At 35.2% G+C, this 18,466-nt stretch overlaps 1 protein-coding gene across 2 annotated transcripts in view; it reads right to left on the reverse strand.

Moving 5' to 3' along the window:
* LRRC4C (leucine rich repeat containing 4C) overlaps nucleotides 1-10,813 on the reverse strand; it is a 300,531-nt gene extending 289,718 nt beyond the window's left edge. For both annotated transcript variants that reach the window (XM_040558647.1, XM_040558648.1), the window contains exon 1: nucleotides 10,727-10,813. The gene's annotated coding sequence lies outside the window, so the exon portion shown is untranslated. The remainder of the gene's footprint in view (nucleotides 1-10,726) is intronic.
* Between the last annotated feature and the right edge of the window lie 7,653 nt (nucleotides 10,814-18,466).

Consider the following 18,466-nt stretch of genomic DNA (forward strand, 5'->3'; position numbering starts at 1 on the left):
GTTTTTCCTAAAGAGAGTAAAATCTCACATTTCTAATAATCAGTTACTCTGATCAAAGAGAACAAAGGATAACAAGGCCTTTCCAGAAGTGAAATTGCAACAAACACTATGAATGATGAGAAAAGGGGGTGAATAAAGTTTTCTTTCTGGCTATGTTGTGTACATCGCCATCAGCAGTACAACAAGCATAATTTCATCCTTCTGAGTGGTAAACTATGATGTAATGTCATTGGATAGATTTTTTCAGTCCATTTTATATGTTTATGAGACTTCCAGTTATATGTATTAGAGAGACTTTTGCACTTTGCTGGTCTTTCAGATATGTTTATGAAAATGAAATACAATAGAAAAAAGTCATGTTCAGAATACCATGAAAGAATTTCTATGAAATGGAGGAGGAGTTAATGACATAGAAATTGAGTCAATATGGTACCAAAACTATTTTGTATTGTTCCTTAAAGTGCTTTGGGACTTATGAGGACAATAACATCAAGAAAACAGAAAGCAAAATGTAAGGATTATAAAAATATCATTCTGGCTTAACTAGAATGAATGTTTCTATATCTATTCTCCTTTTTGCTGCTGATTCATAGCATGCAAAAAGGAGTAACAAACAAACATTTGCTGTAGCCTGTCAGAAAGGGCACAGAGAGTGCAAGAAGTCTGGGCTTGCTGCTCGTATTTCTGATCTCTTTTCACCTCCTCTGGCTGAATGCTTCTGTGGCAGTTTGAAAAGTGACTCCAAATGGTACCAATATAGTAAATGGGAAGTGAGCAATGCTTTCTTTTTTTCACATTTTCTATTTTTATTTAGGGAACGTCAATTAAGTAGAATGTGCCATTTTAACACCACTATTTTTACCAATCTTTTCACTAGGATATTGTCATTAAAAGACATGTACTGTAATTGGAGTATAAAACATGGGCATTTATCCAAGCTAACAGCTAGTGACAGAAAGAGAAAGAGCTCATATTCTAAACTAAGTATTTTCCAATGGAGATACAGCGACTATGAAGGTTCTGTGAAATCCAGCCTTCTGATAAGTGACAAGTCTTTTGGTAAGCTTTTGTCCTCTAGGACTCTGAAACAGGACTGTTCACTTAGGAGGAATCACAAGATCCTCAAGAAGATTTCTCCAAACCCCATTTTCCAGAGGTTACTTAAATTTTTTTTTACTCTTTCTGTTTTTCCAAACCAAACCTCCCAAAATTCACAGAAGAATAGTAACTTACATATGTATATATACATATTTTAAGATCTTGAATACAATTAAAGGTGAGGAAAAAAAAATCAAGGAGGGTCTAAAATTTAAATTACTCTTGGCTAGCATCACATCTGCATTCAGATGTCCATTTCCCACAATTCAGATCAAGGAAAGGGAACAGATTATTCTGCTTCTCTAGCAGCGTCATTATTCTGATCTTGTTATGCTCTATTTTACTGCTTTTACTTAATTCAGTCCTACATGCTCCTGACAGCTGCTTCCCATGATGTAAAAACATCTTCTCTCCCTCAGAATTTGGTCACTCAAAGCTCACCGGCTGACTGAAAAGGGCTTCCACAGGCCAGTAGAGTACTACAGAGGTTTTCTGCACCAGGCTTGGCCAAGGAGGTTTCCAAGAATTACACATTTAGTGCCTCGAGACAGTCTGTGACAGCTCTCTAATTCTTTTGTCATTTTGATCATGTTTGGAGAAAGGAAGTGATCTATTGTCAGGCTCACAGTGTGCAACACCAGGAATGTTTAAAGCTACACTGATGGCCTGATTCATTTCAGACGTCTTTAGGGTGACAACATTGCATTCTTCATGTTTGATAGTATTCGCAGCTTGCTCTAGTCACAGGCCTAACCACGACTTCAGAGCTACAGCATATGAAGCTATATTCAAGTGTGACTGTTTAAAACAGTTTGTAGCACTTGTTGTGCTGAACATCTCATGAAATTTCAAGTATTTCCCATTTTAATCCACATCTTTCTCTGTGTATTTACTGCATATTTATGGAGATAAATGCAAGATAACCTCCAGAAATCTATGCTTTGTTTATCAATCATCTACCTTATTCATTAGCCAACTGTTTGTGATTTACTATGCATTTTTAACTATACCACCTAGTAATGAATTTACTTCACTGGAATTTATTTTAATTTTCCAAATGAACTTTTAAGCAGCTGCTATTTCTCCTAATATGCATTTTGTGAAAAATAGACAAGAGGAAATAGTTATTTTCCTCTCACACTATCCTCATTACAGTGGGAGTCAATGTAAGGAAAGCATATGGCTTCTTCAGGGAGAAGTATGTGGTCACACCAATACCATGCCTTAAAGTATTATTTTTTCATGTTACAAGGCATGCTGCCATAAAAAAATTAAGAACAAACGCATGCATAGAGGTGGATGCACACCACCAATACTGAGCATAAACGGAGAGAGAGAAACGTTTTTGATTCCAAGCAGTATCCAGAGGGACACAGAAGCACAAAACAGAATCGAGAAGAGAACAGGAGCTTGTGCATCAGAGAGAGAGGGGGAGAGAGCGAGAGAATATTGGTAAACAAATGTCAGAATTCTGAACAGATTTGGAATTCAGTTTAGTGAAGAAAGAAATAAGCTGAGTTTTATTTTAGCCAAACAGCATTATCCATGCTTAATTACTTGTTCCTTACATTTTAAGTATTTCCATTTATAGAATTGATGGTTATCTAACAGAACTGACAATGAATACTGGAACTGAGGGGATATATCTCTATTAAATCTATACTTAGATTATATAGAGAGTTATATAGCTAAATCAGCCAACAAATCAGCCAAAGATCTTATCTTTGAGGGAAGCAGGTCTGCTAAAAAACTGTACACAATAAATGGCAAACTATATTATCATATGAAGCTCATACTTTTGTCATGGTGTTAATGAGTAAAACAGGAATAAGTTGCTACGGTCACGCAAATGCAGAAATTATGCTGGAAATTATTCTCATGGACAATGCAGGTTTTAGAGAAGGGAACTATGGCTGAAACTTTTGGAGTCCATCCCTCAAAACATAGCTATAACTTTGTGATATCAACTTTGCCCCTTTGCTTGAATAACTACTACAGGATATACCTCATAAGAATATGAGAATCACAAGAGTATCTGATTTATTATTTATTTATTTATTTTTAAATGAAGCAGTTTGGGACATTTACCAAGCAGCAGAATTGTAGCAGACTGAAGCTTCATCAGACACAGGTAATGGCAGGATGCCAATAAAAACAACCGCAGCCACAACAAAGCACAAAGGCAACAGCTGGTTTGACATCAGTACCTTAAAACTAGGGAATTTCAAGGACCACTTCTTGGTACTGGTGAAAAGTGTGACTCTCTTATGTGTCTTTGTTATATAGCATTAAAAGCACTGTAATACTACCAAAATTTTCCTTTAAAAACAAGATCACTTTTATCACACACATTTTATCCTGACATATACTTCACTTTTATCATGACGTATGCTTCATCTCAAAACAAGCTGCGGCTGTTCAGGGTGGCACATGGAAAAGCCACTGCTACCTGTGTGGGGCTGAGCTGCAGGCCATGCAGCAGCAGTAGCCCTGTGCCTCCAGCCGAGCTGTGGCCACAGCAAATTTGAATACAAGGGAGCAGCAGCAAGCTCTAACACAATGGTCTGAGTCTATAAACAAGCAGGAAATTTCTGTTTAACAGAAATGAGCCCATAATAAATATATACAAAAGCATAAGATTTTCCTAATCTTCAGTCACTCATGATAGCTTTTAATTCTTTGGTCCAAGAGATGACAGGACCATATATCAAAAACAGTCCACAGCTAAATATTCCTTCTGGCTTCCCTGCAAAACCAAGGACCCTCAGACTGGTGAAAATTAAAGTACAAAGCTATCGCTCTGGTATTTTAAAGGGATGACATGAAAAGTAAGTCAATTGTATGTTTTGATATTTCATCTTGAGGAGGAGGATAAAAACTTTTGTGTATATATAAATGCTTTAAGGATATTGTGAAAAAAGCCTGACATTTGCCAACATTTTGGGTATAACTTAGGACATTTCAGCTAATTAATCAACATCAGTCATGCTGTATGTACCAGAAACATTTTAAATTTACAATAGGTGATGCACAGGATATATTCTTATTTTGGCTTTAAAGTGACCTTCAAATTGGTGACAAAACATATTTCATGGTAACTTCACTGTCAGACATCTGCAGTCTGAAAACTGAGAGAATACAAATGAGTCAACAGAACTTTCAGTTTGTGAATAGGCTGTATTTAATATATGACACATGGTATACATAATACACAGTGTACTTACAAGGTTGCTGAGGATAACAGGATCTAAGGAATGCAAATAATTTTTAATTAATATCATTAAAATTAATGTAATTTAAAAATGCAAATAAATATTGCTGCATCATCCACTGTGTTTAGTATGCATGTAGGATTACAATAAACAAACCAAATTAAATATGGTCTTGATGCAATTTAATCAAATACCTTTTTTAATATCTCTTGCTGCTCTGGGCATGTGGAAGGAATTAGATATCTAATAATATTATCTGTATTTTGTATGAAACAATATGAGAGCTTGAAACATGTCACATATTTTTCTTATAAACCAAATAAATCAATAGACAGATACAGATCCTTTGGTAATCTGGTAAGTATGTTTTTTTGTTAGCTGTTTTTTATTTTTTCTTTGGACAGGATGCTACAAATGCACCACTAATTTAAACATCATTTTTTTCCATCATCTGAATGCTCTTCCCATACCCATACACATAACTAGATTAGATCACAGTGAGAGCACAAGAGCAACAGAGTCATACTGCCATTACTTTTGCTATATCACTATATCAGGTTTAGAAGTATTCACTTTAAATGATGGATGGGGAAAAACAACTTGAAAAATTTACATCTTACCTTAAGAGGCTGCTGAAAATATATTTTACATGACCTGCATAAAGCTTTAAGAAAATGCAGTACGTTTTCTTTCTAAAAGAACAGTATCAGTAGAATGCCTCCAAAAGCTTCAAATTTTACTACTGACAATTGCATGCTGCCAGACCAGAACTTGCTTGCAAACTCAGAGTGTAAGAATTAGTGAGCCAAATACAAAGTATCAAGAAGACCTTTGGTGTCACACTTCAAGAAAGACGAAGATTTTGAAAAGAAAAAACCGAAAACATCAAAACTTGACTGAAGCAACACAAAGATGATGTCAAATGGCATTATGGGTGCCTACACGACAGCACACATTCAACAAGGCAAGAAGACTGGTTTTGTTTTAAACTAGCTCTGCATAACTAGAAGAGCCACTCTCTGGGAATATATAGCATGCCATAATAAAAAGCCATGATTTTTTTTTTCACAGTTTATACCTTGAAGCACAAAAGAAAAAGCATCTTTCAACATTCATTCACCTACTGTACACAGGATGCCACAATAATTTACGCCACGGGCAAAACTTGAAAAACTAAGTGTACTGGTATATCACAAAGTAGAGGGGATTTCTTATACTGACAAGTGCTACCAATCTGTCAAGCAAAATTTGCTTTCCACAAAGGATGGTATTTCCTGTTTAACTTTTAAATATCTAAAGAAAGACACTGAAGTCTGAGATTGCACTGTACACTTTCCTTATAATGTGTGAGGGAAAAAAAAAGAAAAGAAAAAAAAAGAAAAAAGTACCTCTGTAGTACAATTCATATCTACCTTAAAAAAACTCACATAAGAAACACCTTCTAGAGAAGTCAGCTTATGTCCTCTCGTACATATCCTGCCTAGTTAGATCTTAGATAGCTAGAGATACCTAAGTTAACTAAGATGAATGTAACCCTAAATGCCTTAGAAACTATTAGTCCTGCTAATTCTTTTACATCATCATAATTACCCACAACGGGGTTTCAAGGGTCTATCTGGTAAACCCTCATGCAATGAATTAAGGAAGAGATGTAGGTCTCATCTCAGTTATTTGCAGTTGATTACATAAATCTCATGTTCCTTCAGTGAGTCCTGACCATGCTCAGATGAAAACTACTGTTATGACTGGGAAAGAAAACAAAGTTGTTCATTTAGCACCCTAATTGGGCCAACTGGAGAGAAGCTTTTGTAGTTTTGTGGGAAGAAAAAGCAATTAAACATATTTTATGTTGCACTACAAGTGCAGAAAGCAGCTGAAGTTTTTCATCTTTGCATGAAAGGAAATTTATGTTCAAAGTCACAAAATATATGAACAAACTTTTTTTTTTTTTTCAGAAGAGACTACAGAGTCAGTGGACAGCTAAGAACTTACAGGTCCTTCTGTGGGCACCTCTACTGAGGAGTCTAAGAAGAGTGTGGTTAAAGCACTGTGAGACAAAAGTAAGCCATTAATAGAGCCAAGCAGGTAGGAAACCTCTTCTTCAGACAACTTTCTTAAAGAATATTCTTTAAAAAAAATTGCCACTCTTCTTGAAAAATAGATGTTTTCTCTCTCATATACTTCACAGAAATCTTTACCACATAGATGATTACAATCTGTGTAATTTTTCAGGATGAAAATCAAGGATGTTGCCTTGATTACTTTGGATGGTGAAAAGAAAAACCAAGGCCTCTCTTCAAATCCATAATATGATGCTATTCCTTCTGACATTTTTTATGAGCTTCTTGGAATCCACTGACAGCAACAGATTTGGCCAGTATTCTGTGAACATTTTAATTTCAGAGTGACATTTTAGTGTTTGTATGTTTTGCTGCTGAATTTAATAGAATTTAGAGTTATACAGATACAGCTGATAAAAGCATTAATCAAAGCGGGCTCCACAGAACCTGCAAACAATAGATGAAGTGTCTACACAAAATATGATAGATAATGGTATTAAAATTAGAAAAAAAAATATCTCCAAAATAACAGAGAAAAGGACATAAAGCAGACACTTAGTGAACATAAAGTGACTTAATGGTTTGTGATAGGGATAGAATGTATGTATCTAAATAAGGATAGAAGTATAGTCTAATAATTTTTGATCACTGTATAAAAAGACCTGTCAGAATCCATGTATTCTTTGTATGGGTCTTGGGTAGCCTGCATAACATTGTTCTAACACTTTATCGACACACATGGTACATTAGCATCTCGTGTGTGAGATCATGAGTGTGATAGGGCCATACCTTGTATGTATACCCACTAAATGGGGCGGCGCCATTGTCTCTGAACCCAGCTTGTGGTACATTTTGAAACAAGAACGGTGCTGAAGTTTCTAGACTACAGAGCAATGGACCTCTGGCTATGATTCAAAAAAAGACGACTCACAAAACCAATGGGTTTGCTTTCCCTGACAAGGGATGAAATTAAAAAGGGATATTAAAAATTGTCACAGCCAGACTAGAAGCAGAAGACATAAAAGGAAAAAAAAAATTGCATTAATTTCTCAACATCACTGCCAACAAAGTTAAGCTCTCTTGTTCTATTTGTAAAGCAGGTCAGGGAAACCAAAAAGACATTCACACAAGCTGACCAAAAGCCCCCATGTGTAATATGACCAGTGTCTGTTACAAAGAGTGGCTACTAGAAAGAAGCTTTATAAAGATGTTCAGTTGAGACTTCATTCATACTAACCTACACAGAAGTTGTCTCATGTAGAATGTGTTTACCTGGGCGCACACTACAAATTCTTCAACTTCAGACCACAGCTGAAACTGATGAAACATCAATGATTTAAAATAACTTAAGATTCCACCTCTTTTGTTCCAAAGGAAAAAGTTTAACTTAGTACTTTAGCCCTACATATTAATAATCAGTAGCTCCCTTATAATTTAAAATGCTTATTATGCCTTCAAAATAATGTTCTTACTGTCCAACCCACAGTTCCCTCACAAGTCTGCTTAAGTAGGAAGAAAAATTCATTCATAATAATAAATTTAGACCAAAAATGAAAATACTACATTGTGCACACTTGCAAGCATGCATCCATACAGTAGTTGCAAGGGAACATATAATTATTCTCATAAAATGCATGCCTGAAAATGAATTTTTATTTCAAATTAGTTTGTAAAGAGTATGATTTGCCTAATATGTTATTAGGACCTCTTCAGATGAAAGGAGAAAAATGGATTAATAACAAAGAGCATACTGATTGAATCTAATTTCTGTTATCACAGCTAAATGATATTTTTGCATGCAAGCTGAAGCTGTGTATTTTGTGATACAGTCCCATAACATATTGTCATTCATTTCTGTGTTCTTTAAGAGCCATTTTCTGTTGAACTGAAAATAACGGTGCCTCATGTAACTATGCAATATAAATGCTTTCAGTTAACAGTCAATTCTCAAACTAGAGGAAGAAATAATTATTCCTGAACAGTGTTTTCAGCTGAAGAATACTACCCACATAAAACACCTTTAAAAATAATATACACCTGATTATCAGCACTACTCAGATGATTAATCCTTCCCTCAAAGCACATATCGATCCCTAGCAAGGCATTTCAATTACATGAAACAATTTCATGTACATTTCATGAATATTTTGTAAAAACAATCTCAGTTTTTGCATTCGGAAGTAGTTTAGAAAATGAAAGACATTAAAAACAGTAGGCAGCCAAAAGAGGAGAACTGTTGCGATGAAAAACCGAGGACAAATATTTTAGCTTCATTTTAGTTTCATCCAATTCATATTTTCTGATTAGAAAAAAAAATAAATATATATATATATATATTGAATTTAGATCAGTTCTCCTCATCAGCAGCATCACTCTGTTGCTACCAGAATACCTTCAACTGCTGAATGCACTGAAAAACATGTGCCACTGCACATGTGTTTAGTCACCTTGTTAGGTGCTATCCTGAGGCACTTAGAACTATATGAATACTGGGTGAAGTGCATCTTCTGCTATCATTTTACACAGACAGACTAAGAGCAAGTACCTTCCAGAAAGCAGCAAAAGGAATTAAAAGTACCATAAAATTACAAGGACTATAATAAGCAGGAAACATAAATGACGGGAAATCATGTAAGGAAAGATGAAGCTTCTTGCTGAGCTTCAGCCAATAGCTACACAGTCAAATTAGACCAAGTGGGATCTAACTTTTTGCCTGGACAATAAAATAGTACTAATCCATTTAACTTTTATTTCAAATTGATCTATCTCAAAAGCTAATGAGCACATCAAGTAAAAGAATTCACCTTCACAATGTATTGATGAAATATTTATTTTCTTTCCCTAACAATGAAATTATCGATTTTAAATCATGTAATCAGGATACTAAAAGTATTTATGAACAACAAGAACTCGTATAGATGCTTATAACAGATGCCCAGTGACTTTATTTTTCCCCCAATGTAATCCTGCAAGAAGTTATAAATATAATTGTCAACTTTCTAGCTAAAATGAGAATTTTGACACCACTTCCCCGAGACTTCCAATTTCTTTGACCAGAGGAACACTTTTACATCATCTTATTACCAGTCTTACCAGAAAATACAGACATACTGCAGTTCTAATTGCAGAGCTTTTAGATCCTGATTTGGGATCCCCAATCCTACAGTTGAACAATCAGATTGAAACCATTTTTTTCCTTCAACTGATAAATTATTTGCAAAATACCATCTTTTATTAAGTAATTTATTATTCAGAGTTGTTAGAGAAGTTTACACAAACGAAGGCAAGCTGCCTGGCTGTATGGTAAAAGCCAAAAGGTGAGGTTTGCTCGTCAATATATATGACACTATCTCAACTGATATCATTTCTACTCTTGCCGCAACTTCTAGGAAAGCTGCAGTTCAGGAATCATATGCTGAAAATACTGAATAATACAATGCTTAAAATCCTGCTTTTGTATGACTGCACAGCTATTTGAATGACAGATATACAGACCTCAAATATTGGAGACAATAAAACCATCCCCACAAATGTTTGTGGTCAGAGGAGACTGAAACAAAACCATCAACTGAGTTGAATCAATTAGCCTTTCTAAAGTCAAATGAGACAGAGATTGAAGTGACATCCATCTCAGGAACTAAAGGATTATTTACTGGACCTTAATCAGGCAAGACACACGATGAAATTAAACAAGCAGATTAAAATTAAAAATTGTCATCCCCTTAGCAATATCAGAAACATTAGTGTTACCAGACAAAACAATGCTATGTGCACATCGTGGAGAGAAGGAATAAATAGCCTTTTTCTCTTTCCCTTGTGTACTAGTGCATTAAGTCTGAGAAGGCCATTAATATTACTATGCATCCTTGCATCCTCTGAATACTGAGGAATTTAATCAGAATTTACATTTCTGTCTGCTGTCTTGTTTTTCAAGTTCCTATAAATGGACATAGTACTGCTATTTTGGGGGAAGGTAACAAAGACAGAAGTTTATCTAGTGTCACGTCATTCTGCTGACAAGGTAGGCCATGCATCATCAGCTTTTTTTTTTCTTTTTTACGAGCTTTACTTATCAATTACTATTAATCCTGATTTGTGTTGCCATGGATTTTCCTGAGCAAAGCTTATGAATGCATAGCAGAGCCTGATGGAGATTGATGTGCAGAATAAAACAAAGGGACAAAAATACCTTCAGAAAAGTATGACCTCAGACACAATCTGTCATATTACCTTATTTGCTGCTATAATAAAAATAAATTAAGAATCTCCAACCAACAGTTTCTTTGTTACAACTGAATCATAATCACTAGAGAAACTGAACTTTTAACAGCATTACAGTAAATGTATTATACTTACATGTTGTTCACAGCATTCAATGGAGCATTGGCCTGCCTGCTTTCCAGTTCAATAAATAATCATGATTTCTTGCAATAAAGAAATTCATTTCTGGAAAGACAAACCAGGAGGTTAAATGTTTTTTAATCATTTTTTTCAGTAGTCACGCACTGTAAAGTAACATATGAAAATAAGATCTCAGCTGGGAAATTACAAGCACATATTACAATTTCATTTAAAAAACTTCATAAGTCTTTATTTGTGAATGTGAATGCATTATTAATATTTTATGAGAGTCAAGAATACATTTCATATATAGGTGAAAAGTTACTTGAGCTGCAGGAAATTTATTTTTTCTGTTTTGTTTTTGTTGTTGTTCTGCCAACAACAAAGTTTATGCTTTTCAGGAAGTATGCATTCCCAGTTTCAACTAACAAGACCTTTCACAAGCACTCTAAAAGAAATTAGAATATTGGAATCTTGGATTAAACAAACAAAAAAACATTTTTCTTTTTAAAAATAAAAATCCCTTGATTATTAATGGCAGAAGTATTTGAAAGAAATCAGGTAGATGATATTCCAGAATACCACCCATTATCCCTTTTCAACATTTATTAATGAGAATACATGAAGAAAAGAAAAAGGCTGAATAATAGACTCTAACAGTGAAATCAGTTTAACTGCAGAGTAGGCTCCAAGAAAAAGAAGAATCTCTATAGGTAGCTATATGTGGGGTACAGACCCAACACACTATACTACAGATTGAGAGATCCAGTGCATTTCTTCTGCTTTGACAGAAGCTTGAGTGAGCTCTACCATTTTCTCTAGGAGGAAATAAGACTGATTTAAAACATTTTTGCTTCCTGCACTTGTAAACAAATATCCTCTAGTCTGGATAGCCAATGAGTTTCCTTTCTTGCTTTTAAAATATGGTAAGATTTCTAGTCAGTGTTGTAGGATATTCCTGGCTGTCAACAGAGAACTTCTTTTATTATTATTATTATTATTATTATTATTATTATTATTATTATTATTAAAGAGACTTTATTCCTGCAGATTCCTGAATAATTCATTTAAACCTTGTGACAATATTCTTGTGTGTGTAGTTTGTTTTAAATTACTCTTTGTGACCCACAGTGAACCCATCCTCAGCCATTCTACAAATGAGGATACTAAATGCTGAGAAAATTTGACTTAGAAGTTTTTATTAATTTTAAACCTGCCAGGTCTGAAAGAAAACTCTAGTGTAGTAACAGAACGCTACTGAGGCTGATCTGTAGTGAGAGATTCTGGTAGATTGTATAGTAAGTCTGCTTCATACCTAAAACCTCATCAACTATTTACAAGGAAACAAGTGATGGCACGCAGGTGCTCGTGCAATGAATGCAGGTAGCAAGATCCAGCTCTCCAGTTTTGTCAGCCCTTCATGGAACAGTGATTCTGACATATGGTATTTATCTAGCCATAAAGAAAGGCAGACTGACTTTAAGCACACATGGCCAAATTCAGCTTGGCTTACAACATTAAATACACCAATACAGAAATGCAACAGTATAACTTAAGGGATTGGAAACACACTAAAATAATTACCTTGTTCTGGTAATTTTCAGGTTTTAGGCACACATCAGTAATCGGAATTTTTAATAAATCTCACCTTTCAAGAATTCTGGAGTTAAGTATATGACAACAAATGTCATGAGCTTAAAAAGGTATAAAACAAAGAGCTGCCTTTACATGCTGGTAACAGGGTATGCACATTATTTTTCTCTGATAGTTCAGTCCTGCCAGCTACCTAGAGAACCATTTGCTCCTCTCAGAAGGTGTTCAGTGACTCTTATTACTTAACCAATTAAAAAGGGCTAATTTGTGCTCTATTCCAATAGTGTGCTGAGGACAAGAAATCAGCATGATGACAAAGCTCAAATTTGGAAGCAATGGCACATACCTGTGTAGCACATTATAAAGCTAATGTATTGTAGTGGAACTCTTTAATACACCTCCTGTGTGAAAAGAAAGTTACTAAGGCTGGCCAGTCTGTGCTGGCAAAAGGGATAGGAATGCTTGCCTAAAAGCTGCAGCCTTGCCGGAAGTATATTTAAAAAAAAAATAAAAAAATAAAAGAAGGAAAAAGTAGAAATACCTCCTATCTCTCTCTGATGTTTCTAGTAATCACATATTAAAACTCATCCTTTGGAAGCAACTGTTAATATTGCAGAATCTCTTGCCTACCGAAAGAAGACCCAAATCCCTTGAATCAACACTCTCCTTCCAGAATTTGCCAAAGCAAATTGCCTCTTCTTCCACTCCTTACTTCCACAGAAATATAGAAATATACATTTATTTAAACAGGTGGTAAGACAGCAGGTAAAACCTAGTGCATGAAGCAATAATAATAATAATAATAAAAGTAGAAAATACCGTAGTAGAAATACTGTTTAATTTTTCTGTTTGGAATATTCTCATTAACAGCTTGCTTGATTTCATAATTTCTAGCTGTTGTTCAAAAGTCATATACGGGTTCACAGGGAAGAGAAACATTAGGCAAAACACTGTAAAATCATCTCTAAATTTCTGAACTAGATAACTGTAGCCTTCCCCTCAAAATTCGTCACCTGTAAAAAAAACACTTCCAAAGATTGATTCATATGTATCTCACCTCTCCTGACTGTCATGGACATCACTCCACAGATTCAAGAAAAAAAATTATCATCATCTAAGAAGGTAGTGGGTTGATGCAGCCTCTCAACCTTGGGTGATATGCTTCAGTTTTGTTTCATTGACACGTATGTGGCCACACAGTACTAGGACTGCCACCTTTGAGTAAAGGCATGGTTAGGGCCTGCAGATAACCACACAAATATCTAGCTGCTACAATCATCTACGAACTGTTAATATATAGTATATGTAAGCAAAGATCACTAGAAAAAAAAAAAAAAATATATATATATATATTACAAACTGTAGAGACTAAAAAAAAAGAACTGAAATTGAAACCAGAGAAATGTAAAATTTTGGGAAAAAAAATGTTTATTGACATTTAAGAAGCAATCAGTATGAAGCATCATAGATTATAGGTCTGGGAAGTGGAAGAAAGTAACGGCTATAGAAAAGAAATCTGCAGTAGAACATAGTCCTTTGAAGTACTCTGCCTCAAAGCTCACTGACCAGAACCATCACTACTAAACAAAAGGAGCTGGAGCCTATGTTGTTATTACGTACAAGTATTTTTTCTGACAACTAAGTTCTAATTAACATTTCTGCAAGTTTGGGGCTACAAATTAACAGTGGCATTCATAATTACAATAGTAGCAGACATTTAATCATAATGACACATTATTGTTGTGCTGTTATTGTACTATTATATTTTACAGAAACATTAGTCAAAGCTGTTATAGTGATGTCTACACCACTGAAGGACTTTAGCTCGAAAAATTGTAGCTGAATGATAATGATTATATTTAGCAAAATATGTAAGATTTATCCATTATCCATACCCCCAGAGCAATGCCACTTACTTTTCTTTATTAATATCCTAGAAATACAGGATTTCAGGAGAACTCAGCTCATTATCTGGCACATTCATTGATTTTCTAAAACAGACTCAAGGATCTTTAGATAGACTTCTGCTCCTTTGCCCCAGTTACTCTTAGAAACTATCAGCAGAAAGCATCCACGACATTCTTATGCCATTCTTCTCCTATTCTTAAAATTGTTTTCCTAATATCTTTAAAAGCAGCAAACAAAACCAATAGCTTCTTGTCTCACCTGCAGTGAGCATGAAAAGCATGAAAACTCCTGATCACAGCCCTCAGAGCAACAACCCACTCCAACTTGGGAATTTTACCTTCATTTTTGCTCCTGCTACCAGACCTTCCATTACTTCTCAAAACTTTTCCAGTACACAGTCATAAACAAAGTGCTCCATTCACTGTTAATTCAAGTGGAAACATTACTGCCAATGCCATACACATAGTTTCTGTTACATTTGTTTGTGGTTTTGTTTGTTTTCTTCATACTTAACCTCTTCAGCAGCAGTATAACACAGCAAACACAGTTACTTTAGAGCCCGCTGTGACCCACAGCCTACAATGCTGACCTTTTCCAACCCGACCCTGAAAGTTCAATCTTCCAACACTGACAATTCCCAGTTCCTTAACTCCTCAGAGGCAAAACATATCAACATATGATAAATATAGAACTTATGTACAACCGTGTTAACCCATTTTCCACTGCTCTTGCTTGTATTTATTTTCTTTGCTCTTAAGTGTTGAAAATCATCTTGTAATTCACTCTTTTTTTTTTAAGATTGACAGAAATAAGGTTATTCAATAACTTCAGTTTTCTCTATGACTTGTTATTTGATCATTTACCCCAGTAACATCTTAAAATATCTTTCATATCTTCTTACAATATTTTTCTAAACCAATCATGTACAGCGCCTTATAACACTTTTGTTACAATTATAATTCTCATTTTGCCACACCCTTTCCAATTTTATCATGACATAGACATTGCTTCCATACACAGCTACAACTTCTATATGCTATATTCTTCTATATTCTATATTCTAATAAAGTTACTTTTTGATGTTCAGATTATTAAGAACTGAGGCTACTGTGTTGCTTTTCTACCACACTCTTTTTGATATATAGATATTATTTTATTTTTATCATGAAGACAACTCATAGCACTGCCATACAAAGTAAATGAAGTTTCCTGGATAACAGTAGGAGAAACTGAGTTGACTCAAGGCCAACCAATTAGCCCACAACAAAATTTGAAATGTAAGTCTGGATTGCAAGTGTTTAGTGCTAGTCAGTCACTGTAAATTAACTTAGAGGAGCATAAAGTAATAGCATAGAGGGGAGCCAAACAATGTTTATAATGAGCAAAAAAAGGAAGAAGATATAACCACTAAGCATTCCCTGCTGTTAAAAAAGAAAAAGCTGAATTGTGCCTAATTTCTGCAGCGTGGGGAAAACAGAAAGGCCAATTAAGGACTGCTTCAGGTTCAATTTTCATCTGGAAAATAGATTAGCTTACCTGGATCTTATGTAGCATTGCTCTTACATTTAGACTGAATTCTTTACCTTCAAAATATTAGCGTGCCAATACAGGAGAGTGGCATGGACACCTATTCAATCAAAATCCCTTTGGGAATTTAGAACGTTAGCAAGGAAGAGCCAACACAGCAGCAGTACAAAACAATTCAACGTAGCTCTGGCTTTATTCAAGCAGAAATATCGTAAGTTATACAGCTAAGCAGAATTAACTGTAAGACCTAACATTTTAGTCAATATTTCTACTGCGAAAAAGTCAAATAATAGATACCGTAATTAGTAATAGCTCAGCTTTTTTTCATCCAGAAGAGAAGATGGCACACTCAAGTCCTTTTTCTAAGGCACTGGTTCAATACAGAGTCATTGGAGAAGAGCAGTGCCTACAATTCATGAGTTTATCTCCTTACATGTTTGGTTTGTGCATGTTCTACAACTGCAACGTAAGGAGCAGTTAGTGAAGGCTAAGTGAAGACTGCTTTAAGCAGTGGTCTGAGTAGCACTTGAAGCTTCAAAGTGTGTTGTAGAGCTTGTGAGAAATTATAAATTATTGCAAAAAGTGTTGCAACTGCAGGCACAGTCACGATATTAGGTGGTGATGCTTTGGGGTTTAAAGCTTGCCCTATTTCTCACAAATGAATTAGAAAGGCTTAGAAATTTACCTTCTGCAACACCACTGTATAGACTTACTCTTTCCTAGTACAACCTCCTCCTCTCCACTTCCTAAAATAAATGCATCAAACAATGCCAAGTACTACCCTGACAAGACATTATTTTTAGTTCAATCAGCCTATTTTCAGCATTTATCAACATGAAAGGCTACAGAATATTTTCAGAACCCAGGAGGCTGCTTCCTCCCATTAAGAACCAAGCTGGCACACTGGATGTTGAGGGAATACTGCAAATAATGTAGGCTCTAGTTAATCTTTTCCCCATTTTAGCCAAATGCTTTACAATTCTCTTTTGAACATTTCTATATTTCCTATATTTCAAAAGTGCAGGGTCAAAACTCTGAAGAGAAAGGAAAGGCAAAACTAAAATTCTACTTCATTTCTGGCAGTGTATCTGTGTTACTGTGGGAAAAAAATGCCATAGAGAATTGGGCCAGGGTTTTGTGAATGCTGGTTGAACTGAGAGGTATTTTATGTCAATGGACTTTAATGTGTCCTGACAAGAAACACTCAAAATGTACAGGTTAACACATGCGACATTCACTTCATTTTCTATGTCAACCTCATGAACTTTGCCGTGTTACCTCATCTTCCAATTTAGTGAGGGAGAAATACAAGTTTCTGGAGATCACTGATGGTAAATAGGTAATATACTTGCATGCAGCTCAGAAAGAATAAGGTCAGAGCATAAGTATAAACAGGGTTTACATGCTTTCAGGCCTGAAGTTGCAGCTCTGCATGTAATGAAGCTATAGCCAGTTTGGTTGCAATAGTTCTGAGTTCTCAAAAGCAAGGAGAAAGGAGAGCCTCACTGTATCAGTTAAAACAGAACTAAGGAAACAATACATAAATTTTACATTTCAGTTCTGGGACGGTCTTGTACTTAACATGTAAGATGTTAGTTAATGCCTCTGTTTTGTTGTTGTTGTTTTTTTTTTATAAACATAATTGGCAATTTCTTAAAATTAAGTGAATACTGCAAAGTGTTTATTTTCCAACAGGCCTTCAAATATTTATTACCTCCTTCGTATAAAAATACTTGCATGAAGTTACACTGTTAAAATAGCAGACAACCTGGAAAGTAGACAACTACCCAGGCAATACCATGGGAACTCAATGTCACTCACGCAAATCTGACGGACGGAGTATTTTAAAAATGAAAGAAATGACTGCAGGAACTGCAATAAAGTAACAATGTGCTGTCAGTTATAATAAAACCAGGAGACAAACCTCAGGCAGTAAGCCTCGTATCGATGTGTTCTTCAGATCTGATACGGGGATGGTTACTAGGTGATCTCTGTTAAACCCAAAGATAAAAACTACAGATTATTTTCAAAAGTTCCTAGCAGTTCCTGAGACAGATGCTTTTCCTAACAGTATTTAAAAGGCTATAACATTCAAGAAATCAATTATCAAATAGCAATTATAGGTCTATTGTACAATCTTTGGAACCATTTAACTTAATTATGCTCATACCGCTGTGTATAAGTGCCTGCAAAGAATTGCAAAGAGCTCTTGAAGGTGAGCTGAAAGTGAACTGCAGGCTGTATAAGGCTAGAGATCAGATGAGAATTGAGACAGAAGATGTGGGGTGAATTTAGTCAAAAAGTAAGGGAAGTGATTTCATTATATACCCCCCGAGAGACCTACTGGTCATAAAGTGAATTAGCTAGCATTACGCTAAACGCTTTCAGAATATCAGCTGGGAGTATTTACGTTTACTGGATGCAGCTCATTTGTGGAGAAGACAAGTTGTGCTTTGTTCACAATTTCTGACCATTCTTTTTACACATCCTATAGACCTTCTGCAATTCTGATTCAGTCAAAAGTCCTCCCACTCTTCTCTCCTGGCATAATGGTCCTTCTCATTTTAGAATATCTTGTCTGAGTCACGATCTTATCCTGAATAAACAGTCCACTCTCCCATCCTCATTACAAGCTCTTAAAATACCTGTAGGAATACAATTTATACGTAAAGCTACATTTTCTCAGGGACTTTAGTACAAGGGAAGTAACTTTCATAGGTTATAGCA

Source organism: Cygnus olor, chromosome 5, assembly GCF_009769625.2.
Source record: "Cygnus olor isolate bCygOlo1 chromosome 5, bCygOlo1.pri.v2, whole genome shotgun sequence".
In the NCBI taxonomy this organism is placed as follows: domain Eukaryota; kingdom Metazoa; phylum Chordata; class Aves; order Anseriformes; family Anatidae; genus Cygnus; species Cygnus olor.